The 14,247-nt window shown below is 35.8% G+C and overlaps 1 long non-coding RNA gene across 3 annotated transcripts in view; it reads right to left on the bottom strand.

Moving 5' to 3' along the window:
• LOC116074599 overlaps positions 1-14,247 on the bottom strand; it is a 130,826-nt gene that overhangs the window by 62,625 nt on the left and 53,954 nt on the right. For 2 of the 3 annotated variants that reach the window (XR_004112223.1, XR_004112221.1), the window contains exon 3: positions 4,109-4,330. This is a non-coding gene — a long non-coding RNA (uncharacterized LOC116074599). Of the gene's footprint in view, positions 1-4,065; positions 4,331-14,247 lie in introns of those variants that run through there. The other variant, XR_004112222.1, reaches the window with a different exon arrangement.

Genomic DNA, 14,247 nt, shown 5'->3' on the forward strand with positions numbered 1-14,247 from the left:
CACACACACACACACATACACACATGGCTTATATTCCTTCTGGTCACACGCATATATCACATACCCCATTTTTGTCTTATGTTCATTGATGCTTAAAAGAAAGAAAAAGAAAGAAAGAAAGAAAGAAAGAAAGAAAGAAAGATATTAAGACTTTTAAGTAATGCACAGTTAAAATAGCAAGTCAGTTATGATAAATAAATATGTACATACTTATCCCTGAGTTTGATCCCTGGGAGGCAAAATTAGAGAGATAGATAGATAGATAGATAGATAGATAGATAGATAGATAGATAGATAGATAGATAGATAGATAGATGAAGGCAAAATGCTTCCATACTGTTGGTACATCAGGTTTTGCCTGATTATAACACTGGTTCTCCTTCTGAGCATTTGTCTTGGATTCTAAAGTCCCCTTCACTCCCTGCTATGGTCCAAGTGGCTTTGCTTTTTCACAGGAAGCAGTCAGTGGGTTTACTGTCTTTTGTGTGGTTGAAATGCCAAGGGAGCTGGGTAGCTGGTCCCTCTGAACTGAAACAATTCCTCCTAGAGGGAGAATGTAGAGACTCTCAACAAGTCAGTGGGACTTGCAAGGCTCAAGAGACTCAAGAACCATATGAGGTCCATGAGGACCCTCCCCAAAAGCTTAAACAGCTGCTGGGAGGAAGAGACACTAGGTTGGCGCTGGCTGCACCTAGGAATACAACTTTTATAAATCACTACCCTTACAGGGGTTAATTTTTGGTAACCTCTGAGTAACACATGTTCTTGTAACTCCAAAAATACACCAGTGAGACAAGTTAGCCTTCAGTGGAGGGTTTCTTTGATCTGCACTAACTGAAGTATGTTGTAGTTGTATATTTGGTTTATTGCTAGCACTATGTTAATTGGGTTCCCAAAATTACATAGGAATATACACATCTACAGGTAAGATGCTGAGGGTCCCTGTCCCCAGTTGGCTTTTATTGGTAAAGTTGCTGGTGGTCAGTGGATGGGCATAGAGACAGTGGCAGGACTTTTAGGTTCCCAGGCAAGAAACTCAAGAGGTTCACCACGCCAGAAAATAGATAAGATCCAGGCTTGAAAGTGGTGGAAGAGAAAGCTTATCAATCATATAAGAGCCAGAGAAGAGGAACCCCACCCTATTTTGGGTCTAGGATAGCAAAGATGGGATAGCAAAATAATTAGTAAGTAATTATTTAGGAGTATCAGAGGGGAGGCATTAGCAACATGGAAGTTTGGGAATGACCCAGCCATTGGACTGACTGAGACATATTAAATATGTCTTCATGTATGTACCCTTCATTAAAAAAATCCAGGGTTTTGGGGTGAATATTGAGGAACTCATGCCACCACTGGGGTGATTAGAGCAGATTAATCAGCTACAACAACAAAACTAAATAGTCATTCATTCACATCTTTCCAAGAAATTCATATAACACAAGGAAAGAACATATGAGGTCATGAGGTAAAGAGGACAAGTAGAAACGGAAAAGAGGGGTCACAATGTGGTCTGATAGGTTGAATGACTCTAGGTCATACAGGTCTTATAAGGAACTTCAAAATAAGTTAGAACACTTACTCATGGAAACAACATAATAGATGATAAAATTAAATAAAGGAAAATATAGCAGGCTCAACCAGAAACCTACAACACACAAACCACAGTGAATCCTTACTGTGTCAAAAAAATAAAGGTATTTGACAAATCCATGAAGAGATGTGTTTTGCTGAGTAAAAAGATCACCCAGCAAAGCTGTGCACACTACTGTCATAGCTAACAGGACCCATAGGCACTGCATGTTCACGTTGCCATGGCTCACAGCTGCCATCTCAGCAACACAAAGGCTGAAGTGGAAGGATCACCCCAAATTTGAGGTCAGCCTTTGCTACAGACTAAAGAGACACAATTATATCATGAAAATAACTTACTGGGAAGTGATTTGTGATTAAGGGTGAATAGCTTGTTGCTGCTGCACATGCTGAATGCAAAAACCTGTATGATCTAGAACTGGAAAGCTGGATAAAGAATAAAGAATAAAGAGATGCTATGAAACAACATGTTAGGTATTTTAAGTTTAGGACATGGGTTGGATGTGTACTGTTGTAAGTGGGTTGTGTGACAAGATTTTTCCTTGGGAGATGCAACATCCTTGTCTACTCAACCAGGCAGGGAACCTAAAACAGGCCAAAGAAAAGATACCACCAAAGTCCAGCCTAATGATCCAATGTGTTTCATTGGGGTTCCTTACAATAATATGTGTGAGCAGTCTGCTACAAGGACAGAAACGACTCAAAAATAGCTATACCACCCCGATACGGGTGACAGCTCACAAAATCTAGGAAAATGGAATATACTTCACAGCCTAGGGCCGATCAACAAGACTGGAGAGAGTCCTTTCCAGTTGACTCACTTGGTCAGAGCCTTTCCCAAGCAGCTGGTCTGGTTTCTCTGACTTCTTTGCAGCTTGGTTTGCCTGAGAGTGACCTTCATGATTATTTACTCTGGAGAGTAGGAGCTTAGTGAATCTGATCAGTTTCAGGGACTTCCTGAAGCTATTTTGAGCTGTTTATCTTCAGTTTTAAGGAGCTTCCTTGAGAGATAATCTTAGAAGAGAACTACTATACAACAATGTTTAGGAATGGTAACAGGAATTTGAATATTTTGCTGAAGATCAGAAATAAATAGGTGACAAACATGACAAATACCAATCAATAAGCTATTTTAAACTATGACAATAGGTTGGTTAAGGACAATACAAAAAGAATAGCAGCCACAGAGGCCCAGCACCCACCCGAAAAATGAAGAATGCAGAGACCAAAAAGGGATGAGCCAGATGAAGTGTCTTGAAGATAGTTTTAGGAGGAAATATGTTCATGGAAGTCAGGAAAGTTTTTCTAAAACAAGAATACAGCGAGCAGAGTTAAATTCCCCAAATTTTAAGTGAGAGGATGACATAGAGCTCTTTTCAAACTCTAGAAACTGCTGATTGCCAAACTATGGCAGTGGAACAGAATGAGAAGAAAACAAATTGACATGGTTTGAATACAAAATTGCAGGAGTTAGGAATACAGTTTTGCCTGGAAAAATAGCAAGGGAAGAAGATGCTGCTGCTACAAATGAAGTGGATGAATCTTGAAATGGGAACCAGCAAAGCAGAAGAGTCCAGGTGGAGAAACAAGACCCTGAGAGGAACAGGAACAGTTATCTCTTTGATTATAAAAGGAGAGAAGACAGGATGAATAAGCATGTGTCCACTTGGGTATAGAAGAATTAGACACCTTCTGCTTCATTTAGTGAAGCCTGAGGAAGGCTATAAGTTTTGAATGTCGGAGCATTGTTTTTGTTTTTGTTTTGTTTCAAAAAACAGCGAAGCAGATTTACCATGGAAACTTAATATTAAGGCTGGATATTTAGTACCAAGGGCTATCCAGATTCATGAATTAAAGTGTACCTTAGGCATTACATTTTGGAGTTGTTTTGTATTCTCCTCCACACCCCTAACATAGCTAATCTCTTGTGGTTGTGGCAAAGATTGACAGTTGGAATAATGTTAAAGGTTTTAGCGGTATGTATAACAATAAGGGAAGAGAGTGAAAATACTTGAGTATGCATAAGGAGGCAACACTAAAATTGGAATGTAGACTCCAATGTAAATTGGTGGTTCACTTCAAGCAAAATTTTCATTTGGGACCATTCCAAGTGGGATGATTCCAAGGGTTAGAACAGGAAACCCTATTAACTAGAGTCTAGACAGAAGAGAAAGGATAAACAGAAACAGAAATAAACCCTACAAAAGAAAAGCAGAAACTCTTGTTTCCAACTATGCTTTGGCACTCTGAAATTAGAAATAGTGACATAGCAGGGTGGCAGAGAGGAACAGCATTGAGCTTACTCCACAAAAAGGGTAAAAGTGTTGGATATTCTGGGTAAAAGCCATGTTTAGATGGTGATGGTTTAAGGGAAGCAAAAATACCCCAAAGTGTGATAATTTTATAGGAAATGGTCAGTGTTCAGAAACTGGAATAAATTGTTCAGCTTGCCAATTGTTGAATATAAACCAGGTCTTTGCAATAAAAGTACAAGTATTTAATGAATTTAAATCATTACCATAGCTTATATTATAGTTTTGACCATTTAAAATTCTCTTGAGAAAGTACTAAAATCTCTTCCCATTCTGGTCATCACAGGTAGTTCTTTTAGTTCTTCTCTGGAATCTGCTTTCTCTCTTGCATTGAGTTGAGTAAGTGCACTACATTGTGGGAACATTCTGTCTTCTTCCATAGATGTCAGCTTAATATCTTCACAGTTTGTAGAACTAGATGTTTCCACCTTACAATAAAAAAGTCAAAAGTACTCATACCATTTTTGTTCAACAATTTAAACACAAACTTGCATGCAATTGAGTAACATTTTGAATAGTTGCCTCACGTGCTCAGAATCCAAAAGCTCATGTTCATCCATTATAATCCCCTTCACCAAATTCTGTAATAGCAGAACTAAAGGACTCCCTAGGTAGCCTAAAAGCTGTAGTTATAAAACAACAGAAGTGAAGTATGAATTTACACAGCAGGCAGTAAGCTCCTGAAACTTATTCCCTAACTGGCGGAACAAGCTAAAAATATAGCTTTCTATATAGTTTTGGATGATAAATTTATAATAGGTTATTAATGAAACTAGAACATTTGGCTTATAATCCTGACTTTTCTAAAGTTAAAATTATTTAGAAGGAAACTGATATGTGCCCTCATAAAACTGTGTATACCAACAGCATTGAAAAGTATCTTCTGAGATTAATATGCCATGGACACAAAGAACAGATTCAATTCTTTCTCTGAGAATACTTCATACTGCATCATCATTCAATGAAAAGAGAAGCAAAAGTACTAGTATTCTGGAAAATATTACCAGCTGATGTGCTTGCCCATCTCCTTAATTTCTATTATATAAATAATATGATCCTGAGTAAGACATCTTCACTCAAATTTTAAATGAAATAAAACTAAAATTGTTGCTAAGAGGCTGTGGCTTAGTGAAATTGGGGTAGAAACAGTAGATTAGAATTTTAATGATTTTCTTCTATTCCTATGACAATTGCATTATTCAAATATTTAAAAAGAGATAGAGTAATTGTTGATGCATCTATAATTGGCAAGTATACTGTTAATGAGACTGATTTACATGGGTGTGTGTCCAGACCCTGCTTAAAATAGAAGGTTTTCAGTGTAGTATGGCAGACTAACATAGCTAACACCAAACAAAATAAGCAACAACATGGATGTCCATCACATTACGAGAGACCAATGGCATTATATCTTGGCATTAGGGACAGGTTTCACCATGTACTGCTGACCTCCTGGAATATTGTTCACAAGAGCTGGCTGTAATTCATGTAGAGAAATGGCATAACTCTGGGTCTGAGGCAGGAAGTTAGAATAGATGCCACTGCCAAATAAAAGAATGAATAAGTAAACACATTAAAGATGTTCATATGAATCCATGTGGGTCTTGTTTAGTCGATTTGGTATCCCAAGTTTCCCTGGTGTCTTCTACACCCGATGACTCCTACAATCTTTCCTTCCCTTCAACCATGGAGTTTCCCAATCTCCAAGAAGAGAAACCCTATAGAGACTTTCAAATTAGGCTTTCTGTCTGCATCCACTCACATCTGCTGCTGGAGAAATGGAGGAAGCCTCTGTGATGACAACTGGACAAGGCAAAAAGCTATCATTAGGAATCACTTCATTGTTTTTTGTTTTGGTTTTGGTTTTTGATTTTTGTTTTTATTTGGGTTTTTTTTTGTTTTTTGTTTTGTTTTGTTTTGTTTTTTTGGCCTGTCATCATGGTTGGTAGAGAGAGTGAAGCTGTAATCTGGGCCTGTACCTCTACAGACATATTATTCTTGTTAGCTTGGTGGTTTTGCAGGAGTCCTTACAGATAGAGTGAATATATTTCTGATTCTTGCCTGCTATTGGGATTCTTCTTTTCCATTTGGATGTCTTTATTCTGCCTTGATATGAAGACTTTTGTTTTGTCTTATTTCATCTTGTTTTGTTGCATTTAGTTTTTCTGTCTTAGAGGCCTGCTCTTTTCTGAAGAGGAAATGGAGGGGAAATGGGTCTGGGGGAGAGGTGAGGAAGAGTGGATGGAAAGGAAAAATGTAGTTGGGATGTATTATATGAGAGATGAATCTATTTTTAATAAAAAATAAATATTTTTTAAAAAGAGAAAAGAATGTGCCATTGAAGCTCTTAGAAGTAAGATGGTGGTGAGTATTTGCTTACCACCATCTTAAAACCAATTGAACCAATATTGGCCAGCATTGATTCAAAATCATTAATAACTGGATAGAGCAGGCACAGGGGCTCACATTTGAACTCTGAGCAGTTCAGAGGTTAAGATGGGATGATTGCCAGAAGTTTAAGGCTGGCCAAAGCAACAAATGTCTCTTTGAGATCCTGTCTCAAAAAGAATGAATAGATAGAACTTTGGACAAATTTCAGAATTATTTAAGAAATTTTCATTGTTCCCTGTACATATATCACATAACAGAAATGTTTTTAAAACAGAAAACAAGCATATAAACATTTAAGCTCGAGTTAGTAGATCCATTAAAAGATGAAAAACAAAAATGCCTTCATGCACCAATATACACACACCACAAGAAAGTCAAATCAAAACTAATAGTTCTGATATCCAATGATTAGACAACCCAAGGTTCCCAATTTTTTGTCTCCCAAACACATTTAACAAAATTTCCACCAAAATATCAAGAGACTTATTAAATTATAATATAATTAGGAGTACATTTTATACACAAACATGTACATATATATGTTGGAGATTGGTTCTAATGCTTTGATTCAATCAAGGATCTGCATGTCCAAACACTAAAATCCTTGTCTCCAGTTGATTTTGATCATCAATAAAGATGTCACCAGCTAATGAATGGAAAAAGGCAGATGGAGTAAGACCCTTAGAGTTGCATGGGCTAGAACATGGGCAGGAGTGGAGAGGAGGAGACAGAGGTTTGTCAGCATGCAAGAATAGATGGATGGATGGGGGAACTGCAGAAAATAAAACCAACCAGCCAAGTGGAATTTCAGGTAAGTGGCCACTGGCCTAGGGTAGCAGAGGATTAGAAGTGCCCAATCAAGATAAGCTAATGTATGTGTGTCTTTCAGTCACAGATCCAAAGAGCTGCTGGGTGGGTGGCTGGAAACACACAACCCAATGGGAGCGTAAGTGGAGTAGCCGAAACTCACACTACATATATATGTACATATATGTGTACATATATAATATATGTACATATACAATTGGATATAGTAGTACAAAGGAAAAAAAAGCAAGATAATCTTAAGGCAGAAGAAGAGTGAGAAAATTTACTATGCGGGATATTAAAACCACATAAAACTTCAACTATTCAGAGCTGCCAGTATTGGAAAACGAATAAACAGGCCTATGAAATCAAACAAAGCTCTTAGTTGCCAAGCCTTCCCAGGTAGGTGAATCCTTCAAGAGAATCAAGAACCAAGACAACTCCCTTCAGTGCATAAGGCTCATCATTCTATAAATGCTATTGAGTTGAAGGATTTCAAGAGACACTTCTTTGTAATATGCACAAAGAGTAATTCTGGGTTGACTAAAAAAGTAAATGTGATATGATATAGTTATATTTACCTATAATAAAGTTGCAGAATATCTTTATGCCTTTTCAATTGGTCAATATTTAAGATAAAGTACAAAAATATTAATAATTACCACAAGAAAAATACAATGTATGTAGCCTAGTGGTAGAGTACTTGCCAAGCAAATGTGATACTCAGTTTGATCTCCATGACTGCAGATATAAATAAATAAAATCATTGAGAATAGTTAAATATTCCTGTTGACAAGTAGTAGTAACAGGATATACTTGAAGCCAACATTTGAAAAGGATTTGAGTTTGCAATGTAGACAAAGACTCTATGAATATCCATAAATAATAATGTATGCAGAATAATCAAATTAGAAATTGTTTCCAGAGTAGATAAAACATTTTACAGAAGTAGCTTTGTCTGTGCATGGTCAAGGCCAGAACTTGAAGTTGAATAACATCCTCTACCATTCTCCAAACTTCATCTTTTGAGACAGGTGTGGCATCCTCCTGTCTCCACTTTCCATGGCTGCCGTTACACTAGCCATTGCCAAACTAGGCTTTTTATGTGGTAGGTGCTGGGAAATTTGAATTCAGGTCTTGAAGTTTGTGAATTAAGAACTTTATCAACTAAGCCATCTTCTCATTCTCTCAAACTACCTGAGAGATATAAACATTTATAAGATGTGTTTATAAGATATAAACATTTGATGTATTCACAATGTTTTTGTTATATCGTTGACTTTGCTTAGATTTTATTTGGTTTTGTTCGTGGAGTTAGCATGTTGTTTGTTCACCTTTTTTCCATATGAATAAATCTTTATTGGAAATCTGATTTCCCTCTTGAGATGTCTTGAGATTTTGTTTCTAGTTTTAGTATTTTTAGTATTGTACAATATTTTGTTAAAATCCATATTCTATCAATTGTTTTAACTACATCTGGAAATTATTATTCCACTAATCAAGTCATCTTATTTTGTTACTTGCTTTACTTAGTAGACATTTGACTATATCATTTTTTTATTTCATATTTACTGTGTTTTTAAATTGTTTATATATGCTTGCACTGAGCTGTGCAAAAATCCTGTCAGTTTTTGGTTTACCTTACTTTCTGTTTATATTCTTTTACTTATTTTTATTCTATGTAATTTTAATTGAAATAGAATGGCATTCCTTTCACTCTTCCCTTTCCTTCCTTCAGGCCCTCACAGCTATCCTACCTATAATCCTACTTATGCCCTCCTTACTTTTCCTTATTATTTTCTTATTTTTTATTATGTCATTTTCTTTATTATTGTATATGTGTGTGTCCACACATACACACACACACACACACACACACACACACACACACACACACATGCACACACACACACACACACCAATAACTTGATGGGTTCAGTCTCCCTAAATTTTTTGTGACATAATTCAAACTAACATAAAACATTTTTTTATTTTTTTTGTTTCTTACACATTTTTTGAATTTAAGATTGTTTTTCCATATTGTTAGTGTCAATCTGACTTTTATTATTGAGAATCTGCTTATATATTCACCTTATATACCCTGTAAGACTCTTGTACTTAATGTTTGGCTTGTATATTTCCCCTGGGTGATCCTGGGATCATGGCAGTGTGATATGCTATAATACCATGGCTAGTTTTTAATCCTTCAATCCAGGGACAGGAGAAGACCCAGATGGACCATATGGCCATGTCTCTCTAAGCGTCTTTGCCTTTAGAAATGCCAACTTCTGTTTACAGAGCCCAGTGCTGTCTCAGCAACTGCTCCCCAGGTTTTTATTTAAGGTGCCGTACGTTTGCTTTCACTTGAGTCATACTGATATTAACTGTTGACTCTTTGGAATCTACAGTATTTTCAAATTCCCTGTTCAGTGTCTCTCTTCAAGTGCTTTCAGATATTCATCCTGCAGACTCAACAGATTCTGACAGCCAGCAGCTGACCTCCTGATTTCACACACCTGCTTGTATCTAGTGCCTACTATAGCATTGATAGCATTGCCACTATTTATTACTGCTATATTTCTGAGTTCGTATTAACATGGTGTAGTTTCTACATCCCCTTTAGTGTTTCAGTTGTCTGTCTTCCTTCTCTTAGCATAGTTCCTGGTCTACCACCTGCTTCTGTCTTATTACTGACATCCTAATAGAGTTAACCCACTCATCCAGTGAGCTTTAAAAAAGATTTCTGCATTCTTTTCCAAGGTTCCCCAAACATGGCACTGTACTAGACTCCATTACTCCTATAGCTCAAATTGGTCAGGGATAAGTTTTATATTTGCTTTATTTTTTGCTTTTTCTATCAACTGCTCATTTAGATATTGAAATAATCCTTGCCTTTATATTTAAAAAGACCTATTCAACTGGATAAAACATACAGTGCTTATTTCCTTGTACCTTGAAAAGGAATCTTTATTATGTAGCCTATGTACCCACATACCATTCCAGAAGGCTTTAAAACAACAAAATTAATATTTAACTTGAAATGCGAGTGTGAGTGTGTGAGTGTGTGTGTGTGTGTGTGTGTGTGTGTGTATGTGTGTATGTGTGTGTGAAGGTGAAGGTGCTAGATTCTAGAACCTTGGCCTTGCATTGCATATGAAGAACACTTAACCTGATACCTTTACATAATTTTGACCAATGATCTTCAACCTTCTGCCTGCTTTAGAATTACAGTGAAGACTTTTGAGAAATAGTAATACTCAAGCTCTGTCTGGATATGTCACACTGGAATCTCTGATTTGGGGTACCAGCCCCAGTAACTTTCCAGGGATCACATGTTCTGTGATCTCCACATTGCAGCACAACAGGTTTAGAGCCCTGTTGCGAACCTCCTTTTCCCACCACACTGTGTCGCTCACACCCATCTCCAGATTTGCTCACATTGACTCTCATACCATTTGATGTTACAGTTGCCTGAACCACACCACAGTTGTCCAGGCAAGCAGATCTTGAGTGAGCACTCTAAGACCAAGGCTGCCTAGTGTCTTATACTATGATTTCCCCCAATTACTCCCATTTATGATGAACTAAAAGAAAAAATAGTCCATACAGAAATGGAGTATACATTGTAACCCATCTCATTTACCCCTCTGTACATATGAGCCTTGTCTGCTATATCCCTGATTTTGTAGCCAGGCAGAAAATAAATTCCTTACACATCTGTCTTCGAAACTGCTTTCCTCTGACAAGTGATATTTCCCCTTATGTCATTTTTTTTTGTGAAAATTATTTAGTAATCTTTGTTGCTGTTGTTGTGAATGTACTTGTGGTTGTTGTATACCCATCAAATAAATTATAATATGTGTGGGCAAGTGGCTCAGTAAGCAAAACATTGACTGTAAAGGTCTGAAGAACCAAGTTTTGTTCCTGAAAACCCACCCAAAAGCCTAATCCTCTGATCTCAACACAAGCAGGGAGAGAGAGGAAAACTAGCCACAAAATTACCAAATATTGTAAAGAAAAACAGTACAACATAAACAACATAAGGCTTGTCTGGGAACATAAACTATGACGTGACAAAGTCCGTCATAGGGATTTCTTACTTGAGGTTCCTTATTCCCAATTTACTCCAGTTTGGGTTCAGTTAACAAAAATTTACCATCACAGTAAGGTATATTTATCACAAATAACAAATGGGCATACAGTCTCATTGTGTTCATTAAATACCACATTGATTTTTAGATTGTATTCTTACATTTAGGATAAATAAAGAAAAAATCACAATGTTCATAGTGAAGCTCATAAGACCATAAAAGTAGCAACCACTGCCTAAGTAAGATACGCACAAGTATCTAACCACCAGAAATGCTAAAATGGAAGGGGGGATTTCACAGAGCCCCGCCTCTGAAACAAAGGACGATAGGCAACCAAAGAACACTGAGGGTGGCGGAGACAGCCCTGCCCACGAGGAAACCCCATGCTTGGTGATCAATACCAATTGGTCAGCCTTCAAATTAAAAATAGAATTCATAGAAATTATAGTTCTATTAAGTACAAATAGAACTGTAGTAACTGAGAACATTGTATTTATATACTTATGTATTTATATGTTACATGCATAAAAGAACATTGACAACTAAAGAAAAGCAGGCTGTACATTTGAGAGACAGAGAGAAACATGGGCTCATAGGAGGTCTTAGAAGGAAGAAAGGAAAGGGAACGGATGAAGCTATATTTTAATTCCAACACACACACACATTCACACACACACAAGATAAAAGTACGAGCAACAGACAAATATATTAAATATAAAAAGTGGCCAAAGTTTTACACATAAAACTTCAGCCTAAAATCAGAAATATTTATACTGCTCTACTTTGTTACATAGATCATTACAAATAGGCATAATTTATGCTGCCGTATTTTGAGAAGGACTAACAATTTTCTGAATGATAGTGAGTCTATAGAATTACTAAGGGAAAACATACATATAAGCTATAGAAATATTTAAAACGAAATTTTACTATTGAAGGCTCACTTAATAGCATTCAAACATGGGAATGAAGATTTTTATGGTAGCTGAAATACATCAGGCAAAGGAGATAAAATAGAAAGGAAAAGAGCATCTTACTTATGTGTAGATGTTAAAAAGACATTATCAGCAACAAAAACAGAAACAAAACAACAATAACAAAAAAACAAACCCTACGCTTGATGTCATGGGAGCAGAAAACCGAACAGTGATTCCTAGTGTTTGGGTGAAGTTGTGAGAAGTGAATAGAGTGTGTTCTATGAGTGCATGGATATATTCTGATGCAACATGAAGTCCTGCTGGGCTACTGCATAGTGTGATGAACATAGATAACAATACCCTGTATCCTACAAAGCTAGAGCAAATGATTTGAAGTTTCACCAGAGAGAAATCATAAATATTGTATACGTTTTACCATAGAAAAAATGTAAATATTTTATTAGAGAGTTTTGTGTAACTTGCCTTAAGCATTATGCAATGTACATATACAGGTATTAAAACATTACATCTTATACCATTGCAAGTGCAATTTTGTGTTTTAATGTATCAGCTGAAGGGAGACCATATGGGAGGAGATTGAAGTAAGGGTGGAGAATATGAGCAAGTTACAAAAATAACACATACACACACCTTTGTGGGTATGTGGATGCGTGTGTATGTATGTATGTATGTATGTATGTATGCATGTATAGTATAATACATAGAAGCCACTTTCCCTCTCACCTCTGACTACTCTCCCAAGGCTCTGGGAGCCAGTGTTCAACTTTCAATTCACTGGACATCAAATTGTTTAAGTTCTACATACAAATGAGATCACGTGTCCCTCTTTTTCTATATCTTGCTTATTCCATATACATATAATGTCTACATGTAATGTTTATTGTATATAATTATCATATATATTGTCAAAATTAACCTATTATCTTATTTGCTAGCAAATAATGCAAATATTTAATATTAAAAATGAAAAGCAATTTAAAAATCAACAAAAAGTCAAAAATTCAAATGTGAAGGGTTTAGGTATATTTTTCAATAAAATCTGTTATGTATTTGAAAAAAGATACACAATGACTGTTATTCTTCATGTTGTTTAAGTCTCAAAAGACACACATCACTGTGTCTGCACAATGACTGAATTCTTTAGGTAACTTGTGCCACAAGAAACATATGTATATATGACTGCCACCCATTTCTAAAAGCTTTAAATTTTAGACAAGAGGTTAAGTATAGAATTCTTATGAGTAAAAGAAAATTTTATAAAATAATAAAATATCATCACAGTAATCTAAAGTTGATCAGGCGTATATGGTGCACTTCAACTACATGCTGTCACACAGCTCATGTAATTCATTTCCATCAACAGGTAAAGAATATCATTATTGATATTATTATTTTTCCATACTTATTGTTTTATTATTACTCAATAGTTGACTTAATATCTTGAAACTACTCTAAGTACTCATCAACAAAAATCAATAAATTGGTGCACTCATGCTGATTTCTTCAAACAAAGAAGCAAGCTACAAATATGATGAAGCCAAAGAAACAAAAGTAATTATCCATTAACAAGATTAATATGAGCCTATTTACCTTTGATGGTAATTTTCAGGTAATACAGTATCTGCCATGATATATTACATATTAACTAAAAAATCATTAATTTTTAATTTTTTGATATGGTATCCGAAGCATAGCAAACATATTAAGCTGAAATTTCAAAATGTGACCCCAATATTTACCTGATACTTGAAGATGACACTGCACTTAAGCATTAAATCCCACAAAGAAACACAAATAAGTGAAATGCTAGAATGTAACTTAAAAACATCTTCAAAGTTTTAAGACTTTAAAGTCTTAAAAACATTTTCAAAGTCTTGTATACCCAATGGCCAGTATACAAGACTGAAAGCAAAATAGTCTGTGAACTATTTTGACACAATAAATCAAAGAAGGTGTTCACGATACTACAAAAGTCAAGCTTGAATCAGAAAATATAAGAAAGGGATTATATGTGTCATTTAAAATTTTTTATTTATATCCCAAAGTAAGCAGTGCTCAACTGAGATCATTATTATTCAAGTTTTGTTAAATAGGGTGGGAAAGAAGTGGATCAAAAAA

This window comes from Mastomys coucha, unplaced genomic scaffold, assembly GCF_008632895.1.
Source record: "Mastomys coucha isolate ucsf_1 unplaced genomic scaffold, UCSF_Mcou_1 pScaffold3, whole genome shotgun sequence".
Taxonomy (NCBI): domain Eukaryota; kingdom Metazoa; phylum Chordata; class Mammalia; order Rodentia; family Muridae; genus Mastomys; species Mastomys coucha.